Source organism: Anabrus simplex, chromosome 2 (assembly GCF_040414725.1).
Source record: "Anabrus simplex isolate iqAnaSimp1 chromosome 2, ASM4041472v1, whole genome shotgun sequence".
NCBI classification, from domain to species: domain Eukaryota; kingdom Metazoa; phylum Arthropoda; class Insecta; order Orthoptera; family Tettigoniidae; genus Anabrus; species Anabrus simplex.
Window position 1 is genome coordinate 1,113,191,592 of NC_090266.1, and position 14,100 is coordinate 1,113,205,691.

Sequence of the window (14,100 nt, forward strand, 5' to 3'; positions counted from 1 at the left end):
AAAATGCTCGATAGGATTGAGATCGGGGGATCTGGAGGGCCTATCCACGGTCGTTATTTACTAGGGTACTCCTCCAGCCACCTGCGTGCCACCACATGTCATCTCTATCAGGGTACTGTAGGGCCAGAAAGGGATGCAGTTAGTCTGAAAGAATGTCCACATAACGCGCCCCTGTCAGCGTTCCCTGCAGCCGGACAATGGGGTGGTAGGTTCTTGACTCCGATCATTCAAATGGGCGGTGATCTTACTCACAGTAGTCCGTCGAGCGCCCAGCAGGGTTCTGCGGAGGTGACGTTATGTCCGTTCGTTAAACACCTGTGGTCTTCCCGCGTGGCAGTTTACGTGGGTGTTAACATTCTCCCTGCGGTATTGCAGATCCACCCTCGACACTCTTGACCTCGGAAACCAGAATTCGCGTATAATCTCCGCAATGCTATAACCCATGCGCCTTGCGCCGATGAGCATCCCACATTCAAAGTCAGTTAATTCGCGGCATGTTGCGATTTTCACGACACTGGTGCCTGCGACCGACTGCCCAGCTACGCAGCAGGTAGCCGAAAAGCTCAGGGGTCATACACGGCATATTTCCTAATGGGATGTCCGACTCGTTGGCTGAACGGTCAGCGTACTGCCCTTCGGTTCAGAGGGTCCCGGGTTCGATTCCCGGCCGGGTCGGGGATTTTAACCTTAATTGGTTAATTCCAATGGCACGGGGGCTGGGTGTATGTGTTGTCTTCATCATCATTTCATCCTCATCACGACGCGCAGGTCGCCGAAGGGCGTCAACTAGAAAGACCTGCACCTGGCGAGCCGAACCCGTCCTGGGATATCCCGGCACTAAAAGCCATACGAAATTTCATTTTTTCCTAATGGGATACCCCTTCCCGTGACTTTCGGCCAAGCAGTATATATAAAGGATACAATTCTCCATGCGGAAAGCAACGGGAAGTTACCTCGCTCCTCATTTCCCTGGTATGCCTCTCAGTGATGCCGAGGCTATCTATAACAGCTATTGGCAGACCTGTAGAAGATCAAACTAGCCTTCGGGATGAATACCCAACATACACAATTTTCATACAGATCCCATATTTCTACCCCGTTCCCGTCGTATAAGTTGCAATGTAAGAGGAATTCTGTTGCAAATATTTATTCACCTTCTGCTTCCCAGGCGAGAACCAAAGTAATCCGTTCTCTACCAGTGATATCGTACCTAAAATTAAAACTCATGGAGATTGAATGATTATTGACGGCGATTTTAATGCAGTTACGAAAGCCAGAAGTCAGAACGGGAGTTTTCAGACCTGTATATCATTATCTAACCTAGTGAAATTGCTCAAACTGATAGACACGTGGTAACTACAATCATCATCCGACCGAGGCTACACATATTTCTTACGCTACTGGAGCATCGAGATTACACCGAATATATTTCAGTCGAAGTCTGCGAGCGTATGTTAGGGACTTTGATTTGTGCGCTGTCGAATTTTCCTACCATGCACCATTGGTATGTAAAATAATAGAACCAGAGCTAGGAATAGGAGTGCGTGAAAACTAAATACGAATATTCTCGACAGTGAGGAACTGAAGGAACAGTTTTCCGTGCAGTGTCAAATATGGAGGAAACATACATCACGTTAAAAAAGGAGACTCGAGTGGTGGCTATTTTGGGCTAAGCCCAATGTAATAAAAATTATGAAACGGTTTAATGCTGAGTATACTATGGGAACTAAATAACAAATCTGAATTTATATAACTGTTTATGTCAGCTATATAGAAAAGATCCTATGAATCCATCAACGTACTGTACCTCAGGATCAAAGAACATGAGCACTTCTTCTCAAATTATACAGAGAGATGAACAAAGGACTTAAAATACAAACAAGAGATCATCGAAATGACATTGCTGAAATGTCCTCATTGTACGATCACATTCAAGAGAGTAAGCCAGGGAAGCAGAAATTCATTTCTAAACTGACATCGTCAAGTGGGGTACATAATTAAGTATTACTTTACACTATGGTGTGAACAAATGAATGATGTCCTCACTATCAGCAACAGTGGCTTCTTTTTTTATTCTGTCAGAGGAAGACTGACCCACGCGAAACAAAACTACGTATCGAACAATCGCAGGAGGAAGATATTTAAAAAGGCATACAGAAAAGTCTAACAAACCCCTGGTAGAGATGGTCTTGAAAGAGAATTCTACTTGACATTTTGGCCAGATATCAAGGAAGGCCCTACGATAGCCTTAAATGATGTGTACATTCAAGACCAAATATAAGTCGCCTAAAAGATGGATGGATTGTAGTAGTACCAGAATAGTCCAATCCAAAATGTTTGGAAGATTATAGGCAAATTGCTCTGCAGAATTTCGATTACAAGTGGCTCACCCGATGCCTTACACAGCGAATGACCTTCCTTATTCTGATGCTTAAGGTGCATACCAATCATGTAGAGCAGCATGTGCAACAAGAGACATTACCATTGATTGTGGCATAAGGAAGCATTGTAATGGAGTAATATTTTTGGATATCGATCACGCGTTTGACAGAGTGAATCATACCTAATTAAATGCTGCTCGACGTGCAGTGGAACTATATATACGATTTATTAACATCATACAACATTTTCTTCAGGGAAGATCTACGAAAGTCCAATTCAATGGTTTCTCCACTGAGATAATTATCATGAAAACAGGAGTAGAGCAAGGATGTCCGTCATCAATGTTTTTATTTGTGTTATCTCTTGAACAGCTATTGAGTAATATAGCATGTTTACGCGTCAGAGATACGATATAAATCTTTGTCTTTACTGATGATGTCACCATCATTGCGAACCGCACAACAAACAAAATCTTCGAAAACCATCAACGACTACTCCAGTGTATCTAGTGAAAAGTTAAAATGCTAAAAATTCGTGTTCGTTACAATTAGGAACAAGCCATCCTCGTGATACACATTTATTAAACTGGGCATCGGAGCAGAATCGGGTAAAGACCTCAGGACTCAGATGTTTTAACAGAATCCACATAATGATCCAGCATAACTGGGGCTAAACATTTAAAGTGATACAGGGATTGTTACAGCGAGAAAAATGCAGAAATCTACCATTAATGTAGAGAATTCAGTATATCAGTACATACATGATCAGTAACATGGGGTACATGGGTCAAATGCTACGTATGCCCCGGATAATGTCAGCTATAAAATTCTACGTCTGGCGAGGTTCAATCTTAAAGGCGAATCGTAATACTTTAACTTTTTCAAGTTCTTCAGGTGGATTAGTACTCGAGGACATCAGGAATCACGTGACAGCTTTCTGCCTCAATCGACACATAAAATTTTTCAATGATGATATTCTCAAACATGTCTCCAACAGTGGTGCAGATTACAGCAGATGCCGAACCCTCCCCCTTTCTACGATATGAATAAATTCGCCGCACACGCACGATATGTGACTTATGAAATGAAGTATCTACCGCAAACATTCATGAACAATAACGTGACATAGAAGACTATATGTGTCTGCAGAGTAGCCAATATGTAGTTCCCAGATTCAGCAGTCTATACTAGTATGCAACTGGAACCGCATCTGGAGGAATATTACGCATTGAATATTGAACTACAAACAATGTGGTATATATACATTCATGATGTTATGGCAGCAAATAGTAAACTATATGATATTTATACGGCAGCATCGTGTGTCGCAGGGAAGAAGACACTCTTCATCGTCTACATGACTGTACCCGTGTTACACAAGCTTGGCGATACGTGACGTACATCACCAAACGGGCTGCTCGATCCAACCACTTTAAAGTGGATTGTATGCCCACTTTTGGGTCTAAATCGGCTCATTTTACATCTGTGCTAGTGTTAGAGATTGCAAAGTTCGTTCAGATAGCGTTAAAAACCCATGTAACGTCGAACATCCCCCCAACTACATTTATTGTGTGCGGATATCCAAGAAGATATTGATCAAGATTTATCGTCACCAAAAGCTAAATGTGTTGGGGAATACAAACCGGTATTTTACTCAATAATCGAAAACTTCTACACTGATAACAATATGAATAACTAAGATAAATCTTGGTTTTATTTTAATCTTTCTTTTATAACATTCTGAAATTTCTGTTTAGATTTACGTCCACTGTAATGTGAAAAAAAGCACAGCGTTGCGTTTTTATTTACTTATTTTTATTATTGTCATCGTAACTGCTGTATTGTACTGTTTAGTAATATAACAACAATGGTGCCTAGTTATAAATACACAAGGAAAACTTTCGATTTTCCAATACGTATATTTTTTCTAAGACAATATTAGCTAATTTAATTTTGTAATATACTTTCTATATTATTATTGGTGTCGTACTTTTATTGCATACGGTACCAACCGTGACAAAGGATTAGGCACAATAACCATTCATTGTTTTTAACTATGAATAAATAATTACCGGTAATCAATTATTGTTATGGCAACGTAAGAATGTTCAACCATCAACAAGATAGTCCAAGTGAAAAGACTTATTTATAGCAAAGGAGAGATGTGCTACGTAAAACAAGCAACTACAGAACTTGAAAAATGTATTTTCCTGACAATAAAGAAAAACTCTCCAGAAAAAATTCACTGCTGATTCCTTACCTGGCTCAATTAACTATAAACGCACACCACAGACACCAGCCATACGGAACTCTGGACCAAGATATCCCAAAATACAACGACAGCAACAATATTGCTGATCCCCAGTATCGATCATCCAGAATTTCATTTGAGAGTGCAACGTTATCCGAAATAGCAAAAGAACTTGCAACAAGAATTCCAGGCAGATGATATTTCTTGTGGATTCACCAAGACGAAGTGCGGAGTCTGTAACTACAGCGTATTAATGAAACTATCGTGTTTTAAGGCCAAATTTGTAGGATCATAATATTACTAAGCATTTCAAAACAACTAGCACTCTTAGTTCTTCAGATGGCAACACTTCACATTTTACAAAAGCTACTCTCTGTCACAATTTTAGGAACAATTTAGACGAAAGATATTAATTTATGTGTAATATTAATAACACTAATATCCAAAATAAAGACGTCTAAGTATACCCAACTGTAATTTTACCCCGTTAAAATGACTACAATGAAAAAATCTTCAAATTAGGAGTGGTTAGTGCCATAACACTTGAGTTTTACAAAAAATACTTTTAAAATATTTTTTGTGTCTTTTTGTCAATTAAAGAAGTCCACTGATTGTTCTAGGTCCAGAGTTACGTATACTTTCAGATTGAAAGATGTAATATTAGCTGGATGGTTCTACCACATTTAAAATGCACTTTCTTTGAAGGAATACACATTGGCCTATATTACATATTTTTGGATTGAGTAAAAATGTACTAAGTTCAAAGAAGTGAAGACTAAAATGTCAATATTTGTTGTCGTGGTTCTCTTTAAAATTAACTTAGGATGCCATGAAAGACTGTAGGGAGTCTGCTGTCCTAGAAGGACTCGTCATCTTTTAATTAACAAGTTGAAAGTCTGCAGCATATTTACCCTTTATTAAGAAATGTAAAAACAACGACTTCATTACCTAAAATTCACCCTGAATCCATCCCGATGAGAGAAGAATCACACAGCACCCGATATCAGCATAACGCGAAGGCTGCCGTTGAGTTACTGAACATTAGCCGGCTGGTGTGTTTGTTCAACATGACACTTCATGCACTTAAATACATAAGCTTATCGCCGGTTACACAAAGCTATATCTAACAGCTACTGTCCTTAACAGATGCCGACCATGAACGCATTCTGCCTATTAAGCAGAAAAGTTCTTGATAAACATTCCAAGTAATAATTAATTAGAGATTTCTTCCTCGAAGATCCTTTTTCGCGGGACGTAATCGAGCCCGTTATCGTGTCCCAAATTTCTTCGAAATGTATGGCCGCATTAGGATTATTTTGCTTCAAAGGCAATGTCTGCATAGTTTTGATCACCCTGCTAATAGGTTTTTACACCAGTTCAAACTTCTACTTGAGGAAAAAAGATCCTCTAACACGGTACTGAACAGTCTTGTATATAATACAATACGAAACCACAAATCATGACAGTACTTCACACGAATTAATTGCCTGTTAAAAATGTTATTGTAAATGATACCTCGACATCTTCATGTGAAACAATTTTATGTACTCAGTACCTCAGTATCGTAGCCACGATCGGCCGATGGTGGTGGGCTGTGGAGTTCTAGCTACAAAATGATGAGAGAGCACAATGAAGTTGCTTGCACGTGTGTGGTGCGCGCATATAAGGACACCGATACAAGTGAATTATGCTGATATTCAGATTACAGTACATTACAAAGTCTTACATTAAAATACAGTACAAGAACAATACGATCAAGGTCAACAGTTTTACAGCGAGTGGTATGCTCAGTTTACATCCAAAATCCAACTTTCGACGCTTCTTAGAAAATATATTCAACAGATCTGCTGTTTCTACAATTATGTCTCTGAATGTTTACTTTGTTTATTGTTTATTGTCAGTTTCTGTTTACTTTCTTTTTGTGAAATTTCCCCTTAGAAATGCCCCTGCGATACTTGAATTTCTACACGGCTGTTAAAATCAAAATCAAAGAAATGAGACTGAGGATGTGTGTAGTGGTAACAGTAAGAAAATAGTTAATAAAGCGCTGTACCTCTTTCGAAAGACGAAAGATTAATGTAATGTCATATTTTTTCTTCGGCTTGTTTCGTGACGCAAATACATATCTCATTAATAATAATAATAACAATAATAATAATAATAATAATAATAATAATTGATTCGGACTTTCCGTGGAGCACAGACGTGTAAGAAGGCGCGGGAATGAATGGGTGGACAGAGAAAAGATAAAATCTTAATTTAAAACTCTAAAATTTGAAATTGTATTACTTTATTATTTTTCTCTCTTTTCGGATTTTAAACTTTGTTTAAACAATAACAAATTACAGTTGGATAAACAGAAGGGGAGCTCTTCAACTTTTATAACAGTAGTTACTTCAAAACCTACGAATGATCAGGTACAAGAGACAAAATGATTCTTAAGAGATGAGTTAGGTACAGTAGCTCTAACGTCACACTATTACAAAGACCACCACTGCTCCTATCAACTAAAAGTAAGAAGACGGTTCTCTAAAGTTTACCACATTCGAAAGAGCGTCCTTGCTCCACACAATTACCTAGGAGACTACTCTCCAAAATTGCAAGATTCGAGCCTCTCTATGGCACAGTCTAACTTTTACATTAGGTAAAATGCAACCAGTTTCCACTGTCTTATTCCCTCGACAGTCTAAGTTACATTTATATAAGAATAGTGAAACATTAACAGAGGCAATACGTGCCCATTCTATCTGGCCTTACTGAAAAAAGGGAAGATTAATATGTCGGCACTCCTTTGAAGTTCTCTTGAAAACTTTTAAAACCCTATGTGGGCTTACGGCCCGAAGTTACAGAGGCTAAGTCTATACTACGGAGGTGACTAGATAGAGAGAAAATTTAAATTACAAAAGAAGAGGTAAATTTTAAAATTTACGAAATCATAGTCACCCCAATACCAAGTTGAATAGAAATTAAAAGTGGGTTCACACTATTTATTCCCTAAGTTAGAATTAAGTCCTTAGACTTATTTGAAAATTTGTATTGAAAGACTGAAATTTAAATTACGACAGAATTTTGAAACCTTCCCCTCAAGTTAGCTTTATGATTAAAAGATGTCTGCCATTACCTTGAGCTGGTAGGCCTTCAGAAGATGGGCGAGGCGTGCACCCTGCCTCCAGTATGAACACATTCTAAACCTCTTGAGTGGAGCGATCGAAAGACAACATGGTCCAACAGGTCCCAGCTTTCATAGCGGAGAGGAAGGTTCCAGATCTTTTGGGCCGAAGCCCATTGCACACCCACAATTTCTATAGTGGCTAAAATTATAAGAAGGTGAGAAGAGATAGAAGTGCTAGTAACCTTAGAACACCAAAAACAATCTACAAACAATTCAGTTCAGGAAACTTATAAATACCAAAATTCTCTTGAAAATTAATTTTCCATCCTCTCACCAGAGGGGGCACATAAGTCTACAGTAGAGAAATCTGACGATAAACGTTCAAACTTCTTCCAGTGCACAGTTTGAAGTACATAATAGAGATGACCTTCTAAAAGGAGCTCTTTTAAATGCGGGTGTACCTCCAGTATTATAATAATAATAATAATAAGAAGAAGAAGAAGAAGAAGAAGAAGAATACATTTTCTTTCATTAGTAAGTGGAGTTTCAATAATTCTAAGATCATTCCTTTTTTCCTAGTGGCTTAACGTCGCACTAACACGTCTAGGATTTCGGCGACGGTAGGATGGGCTAGGATTGGGAACGTAGCGGCCGCGGACTTAATTAAGGTACAGCTTGGAGTGAAACCGGAAAACCACGGAAAACCGTGTTCAGCGATGCCGACTATCTCCTAACCGCACCGCCAACTCGCTCGGCATTTTAAATTTTGTAGCTACGTTAGTTCAGACATGTGCTGTGGCTGCAATATGTCTCTGCTCTATGACTGATACTTGGCAGTCGTGATTCTGACGAAATCAAATGGCATATGGCTTTTAGTGCCGGGAGTGTCCGAGGATAAGTTCGGCTCACCAGGTGTAGGTGTTTTGATTAGACTCCCGTAGGCAACTTGCGCATCGTGATGTGGATGAAATGATGAAGACGATACATATAACCAGCCCCCGTGACAGCGAAATTAACCAAATAAAGGTTAATATTACCGACCTTGCCGGGAATCGAACCCGGATACCCTGTGACCAATGGCCAGCACGCTAACCATTTAGCCGGACGTGATTCTGATGAACGAACAGCATGGCAGAAGGGCTTCACTGATGACGATGACAAGCGAATATCAGAGCCACTATTTACAATCACCGGCACCTCACAGTACCAGAACAAACTAACGGTTTTACGAGACTCTTGATACCGTGACAGTAGCCACGAGATCTCAAATTATTTCGCTTTGAAAGGTGTCATGGAATTCGACTGTTTATTTATTCTGCTTCTTAATCTGTTTACCCTCCAGGGTCAGTTTTTCCCTCAGACTCAGCCAGGGATCCCACCTCTACCACTACTACAAGGGCAGTGTCCTGGAGATTCAGACTCTGGGTCGGGGGATATAAATGGGGACGATGACCAGTACCTCGACCAGACGGCCTCACCTGCTATGCTGGACAGGGGCTTTGCGGGTGGATGGGAAATTTGTAAAGGATAGACAAGGAAGAGGGAAGGAAGCGACCGTGGCCTTAAGTTAGGTACCATCCCGGAATTTGCCCCCCTCTACTCATTTGACCTCCCGAGGCTGAGTGGACCCTGTTCCAGCCCAGGTACCACTTTTCAAGTTTCGTGGCAGAGCCTGGAATTGAACCCGGGCCTTCGGGCGCGGCAGCTAATCACACTAACCACTACACCACAGAGGCGGACATTATTACTATTATTATTATTATTATTAGAGCCTCCGTGGCTCAGACGGCAGCGCGTCGGCCTCTCACCACTGGATACCGTGGTTCAAATCCCAGTCACTCCATGTGCGATTTGTGCTGGACAAAGCGGATGCGGGACAGGTTTTCCTCCGGGTACTCCGGTTTTCCCTGTCATCGTTCATTCCAGCAACACTCTCCATTATCATTTCATAGCATTTATCAACCATTAATATCACCTTGGGAGTGGCGACCCCATTGTAATAATAGCCTATATCTGGTTCATTCATTACATCCCTGACCCGGTCAAAGACTGGAAAACAGGCTGTAGGTTTTCATTTTCATTATTATTATTATTATTATTACGGGGTTACCCGTGGAGCAGAAAGAGGTTAAAGAAGGTGCCTGGGTGAATGGGTCTATCTACAATTTCAAAGTTGAGTTAAAACTTTAAAAGGCTCTATTTCCTTTCCAAAAAACAAACTTAACAATATTTCACAATGATGCATCAGGTACAAAAGCAAAACCACAACAAAGGTACGGGAAATGAAATTTGATGATAGAGCTCTAAGTAGCTTCGGCGATGCTATTCGTCCCAAACTACAGTCATTAGGAATAAATCCCACTGACACTGCAGATTCGGTATGGAACAATGTGAAACTGCTGTGAGTAGTGCAAGCAAGGAAATACATGGGCAGAATTCATTTCCTAGGAAGCCATGGTTAAGCACCGAAACTTTGAGCCTAATAGAGGAAAGGAAACAGCTAAACAGAAACAATTATGAAACTGATGAATATTAAAAAAATGCACGCATCACTATCTCGGAAAATTCAAAAGCAGTGCAGACTTGATAAGACAAACCAAATTCATGAAATATGTGAAGAGATTGAACTGCATAAACAGCACTGTCAACCTAGTGATATCTTTATGAAGGTAAAGAAAATTACCCGCGACTTCAATCCCCGCCCATGGGTTGTGGAAGATGAAGATGGTACCCTCATTGGAGAGAAACAACTGGCCATTGAAAGGTGGAAAAGATACTGTGAAAATCTATATGCAGATACGACCACCAGGAATGTTTGCAAAACGTACAACCCTAATCAATCTAACTCTGAACCAGAGCCTTCAATATTGAGGAGTGAAGTGGAAGATGCAATTAAACACCTGAATAATCATAAAGCACCAGGAAGTGATGGCATCACTGGGGAAATGATTAAGGAAATGGAAGAAGAAGGGGTACGTTTAATGTACTTCATCTGTAACAAGATATGTGACAGTGGTGTATGGCCACAAGACTGGCTCATTTCTATCTCCATTCCACTTCACAAGAAAGGATCAACAAGGAACTGCGGGAATTATCGAACCATCTCACTAATATCACATGCAAGTAAAATATTATTGCATATCAGAAATGAACGTTTGAAACCTTACATTAGATATCAGCTCCCATCAGAACAGGCTGGCTTTGTCAAGGGAAGAGGAACTAGAGAACAGATGCTAAATATACGTCAGTTGGTTGAAAAGGTACATGAATTCAACATTCCTTTGTTTCTGTGCTTCATTGACTACCAAAAGCCTTCGATCGTTTTTGTGGCCGAAGTTGTGGTGTGTTCTAGAGGAAATGGGAATTCCATCTCATCTCATTTCACTTATAAAAGCCTTATACGATAACAACTTGGCCAAAGTCAGAGTTGATGGTGATCTATCATCAAGTTTCAAAGTCTCCAAAGGTGTGAGACAAGGATGCATCTTATCACCTCAATTGTTTAACATCTATGGTGAATATAACATGAGGCATGCCCTCGACAGTTGGGAAGGAGGATTTTCGATTGGTGGAAAGAGAATTAATAACCTCCGTTTTGCAGACGACACCACACTTGTAGCCAGCAGTGTACAGGAGTTTGTCGAGATAATGGATCGTGTACAACAGGAAAGTTACAAACTTTGCATGGAAATTAATTGGAACAAGACAAAACTAATGATTGTCAACAAAGGTGCAGAGATTCAGCTGCCACAGCACCTTAACAGTCTCCAAAGAGTCTGTCAGTTTCCTTACCTTGGTTCAATAATCGAGGATAAAAGTAGCTGTGAAAAAGAAATCAAACGTCGCATCATTCTCGGACGTACAGCTATGGCAAAATTAAAGAAGATCTGGCAAGATAGAGCTATATCTATGAATACGAAGAAAAGATTAGTCCATTCGCTTGTGTTCTCGATCTTCCTGTATGGATGTGAAACTTGGACCATAAAAGCTAAAGACAGGAACCGAATCAACGCCTTTGAAATGAGGTGTTGGAGAAGGATGTTGCGAATACCGTGGGCAGCCAGGCGAACAAATGATTCTGTCATCCGGGAAATTGGAATACAAGAAAGTTTATGCCAAGTTGTGTACCAGAGAATCCTGCAATTCTTTGGTCACATTATGAGAAGAGAGGATGACAACCTGGAAAAATTAATTGTCCAAGGAAAAGTTTCTGGTACACGGACACGAGGACGGGTCGCAGAAAGATGGGTTGATCAAGTAAGAGAGATCATGGGCTTACCATGGAGAGTTACTGTCCGGAAAATGCAAGTACGTACAGAATGGTATCAGCTTATTAAAGAAACAACAAAGTCCTTGGGTCGCGATACTCAGTAATGAGTGGAACGACTGGAGAGAGAGAGAGAGACAAGAGCAATCTTGAAACAAGATTAAGAAAGTCCAAGATAACTGATTTTTACAATTCTGGGCTTCACGCCCCTAGTTTTACAATTTTGCAAAAGGAAGGATGAGGAGCAGAAATCCCCTAATTCAAGAACACTTGCTCCCTAAATCACAATATCTACCCTCTCAGAGGCACACTTTACAGTTACGAAACTTGAAAAAGAGCTAAGAGGCTCTCAGGTTTCCAAGCCTACTCAAGGCCACATCGACTTAAAATCTCTGGGCACTTAAGGCACAACTTACAATTTGAGAATGTTTTATACAGGGATATTTAAAACCCAACCTACGGGGCCTTCATGAAAAAAGAACAGGTTAAATAACTTGCACAAACATAAAAGGAATGGAGGCGTACACTGAGCTCCAAGATAACGAAAAATTAAAAACTTGCAGGGCTCTAGGCCGATGAGACAGGGGCTATTCTCAAACTACTGAGGTGACTGGCATAGAACTTACTTTAACACATTGCAGAAGGAAAAACAGTTACAAAACGTAGTCACCTCAAACCAAGATGAAGGGGAGCTCGAGGGGGTAACTCACTCTCTATCCCCGATTTATAATCAAAAATTTTATGAAGCCAAAAGAAAAGTTACATTTTAGAAAAGTAGGTTACATGGTTAAAGATTCGGACCTTCCCCTTGGAATGATTTGCGGAGGTAGCAAGAAAGAATAAAGTTATGTGGACATTACCTTATAGATGTTCTGCTGCCGACGAAAGAGGCCGCCCGCCTCCTGCTTAAATACACACACTGAGATAGACGACGATCAATTGGCCAAGAAACGTGAAAAGCCGCAGTTTATAAACCCTCAGGGAAGGTTCGAGATCATTCAAGACTAAACCAGCCTCACCATCTCAATTTAATCGGTTAATCTCAAAGTTACACTCAGAATCGAACAAGAAGCCTGTGATAGGCTGAAAATTAATTACAGAAATTGTTAATGGTTAGATTCCAAACTGGTGAAAAGACAAAAAGGTATTGCCAACCCAAAAATAAATGAACATAGATCAGTTATGGAAAACCTAGGAATACGAAATTTCTTTAAATTTTAAGTTCTTTCACCTTGCACTAGGGTGCATAATGATAGTTTTTAGTAGTGTCATCTGTGAAAATGTCCAAACTTCTTGATGTACAGCAAAACAAAACAAGGAGAAATTCAGTCAGTTTAGGAAACTGCACAATAACAAAATTACTTAATATTTCAGTGGAGGCATCTTCTGATTAAATTTCCAACTTGTCGTGTTATTAGTTTCACTTTTGATTGATAGAGGAGTTCCTTTAGGCGCTAATTTTGAATGCACGGCGTTGAGGTGTACCTCCGGGTACAATTGTTATTATTATTATTATTATTATTATTATTATTATTATTATTATTATTATTATTAATATTATTATTATTTCTCAACACTGTGATGAGATTGAAGGACCGAAAATCCAAAAATAGCTTTCCATGAAATGAAATGCCGTATGGCTTTTAGTGCCGGGAGTGTCCGAGGACATGTTCGGCTCGCCAGGTGCAAGTGTTTTGATTTGACACCCATAGGCGACCTGCGCGTCGTGATGACGATGAAATGATGATGAAGACGACACATACACCCAATCCCGGTTCCAACGAAATTAACCAATGATGGCTAAAATTCCCGACCCTGCCGGGAATCGAACCCGGGACCCCTGTGACCAAAGGCCAGCACGCTAACCATTTAGCCATGGAGCCGGACGGCTTTCCATGAATAAGAAGGCTTATCAAAAAGAAGCGTACACCTTGGAGAAATGTCCTTCGGATAACAAAGTTCAAAATGACATTTGAGTTATTAATAGTTGCAATAAGGACTACTGATAAGAATGTAGGAAATAGAATGAATGGACTCTCTTTCATCTCATAGAGGAAACCCATGAATGAACATTCGGTTCTAAAAGTAC

The 14,100-nt window shown here is 40.0% G+C and overlaps 1 protein-coding gene across 2 annotated transcripts in view; it reads right to left on the minus strand.

Annotated features, from left to right (window-relative positions):
* LOC136863322 (allatostatin-A receptor) overlaps positions 1-14,100 on the minus strand; it is a 1,657,357-nt gene that overhangs the window by 1,473,746 nt on the left and 169,511 nt on the right. Inside the window, exon 1 of one of the 2 annotated variants that reach the window (XM_067139709.2) lies at positions 5,581-5,651. The exons of the other annotated variant lie outside the window; for it this stretch is intronic. The gene's annotated coding sequence lies outside the window, so the exon portion shown is untranslated. Of the gene's footprint in view, positions 1-5,580; positions 5,652-14,100 lie in introns of those variants that run through there. 2 annotated transcript variants of the gene reach the window in all.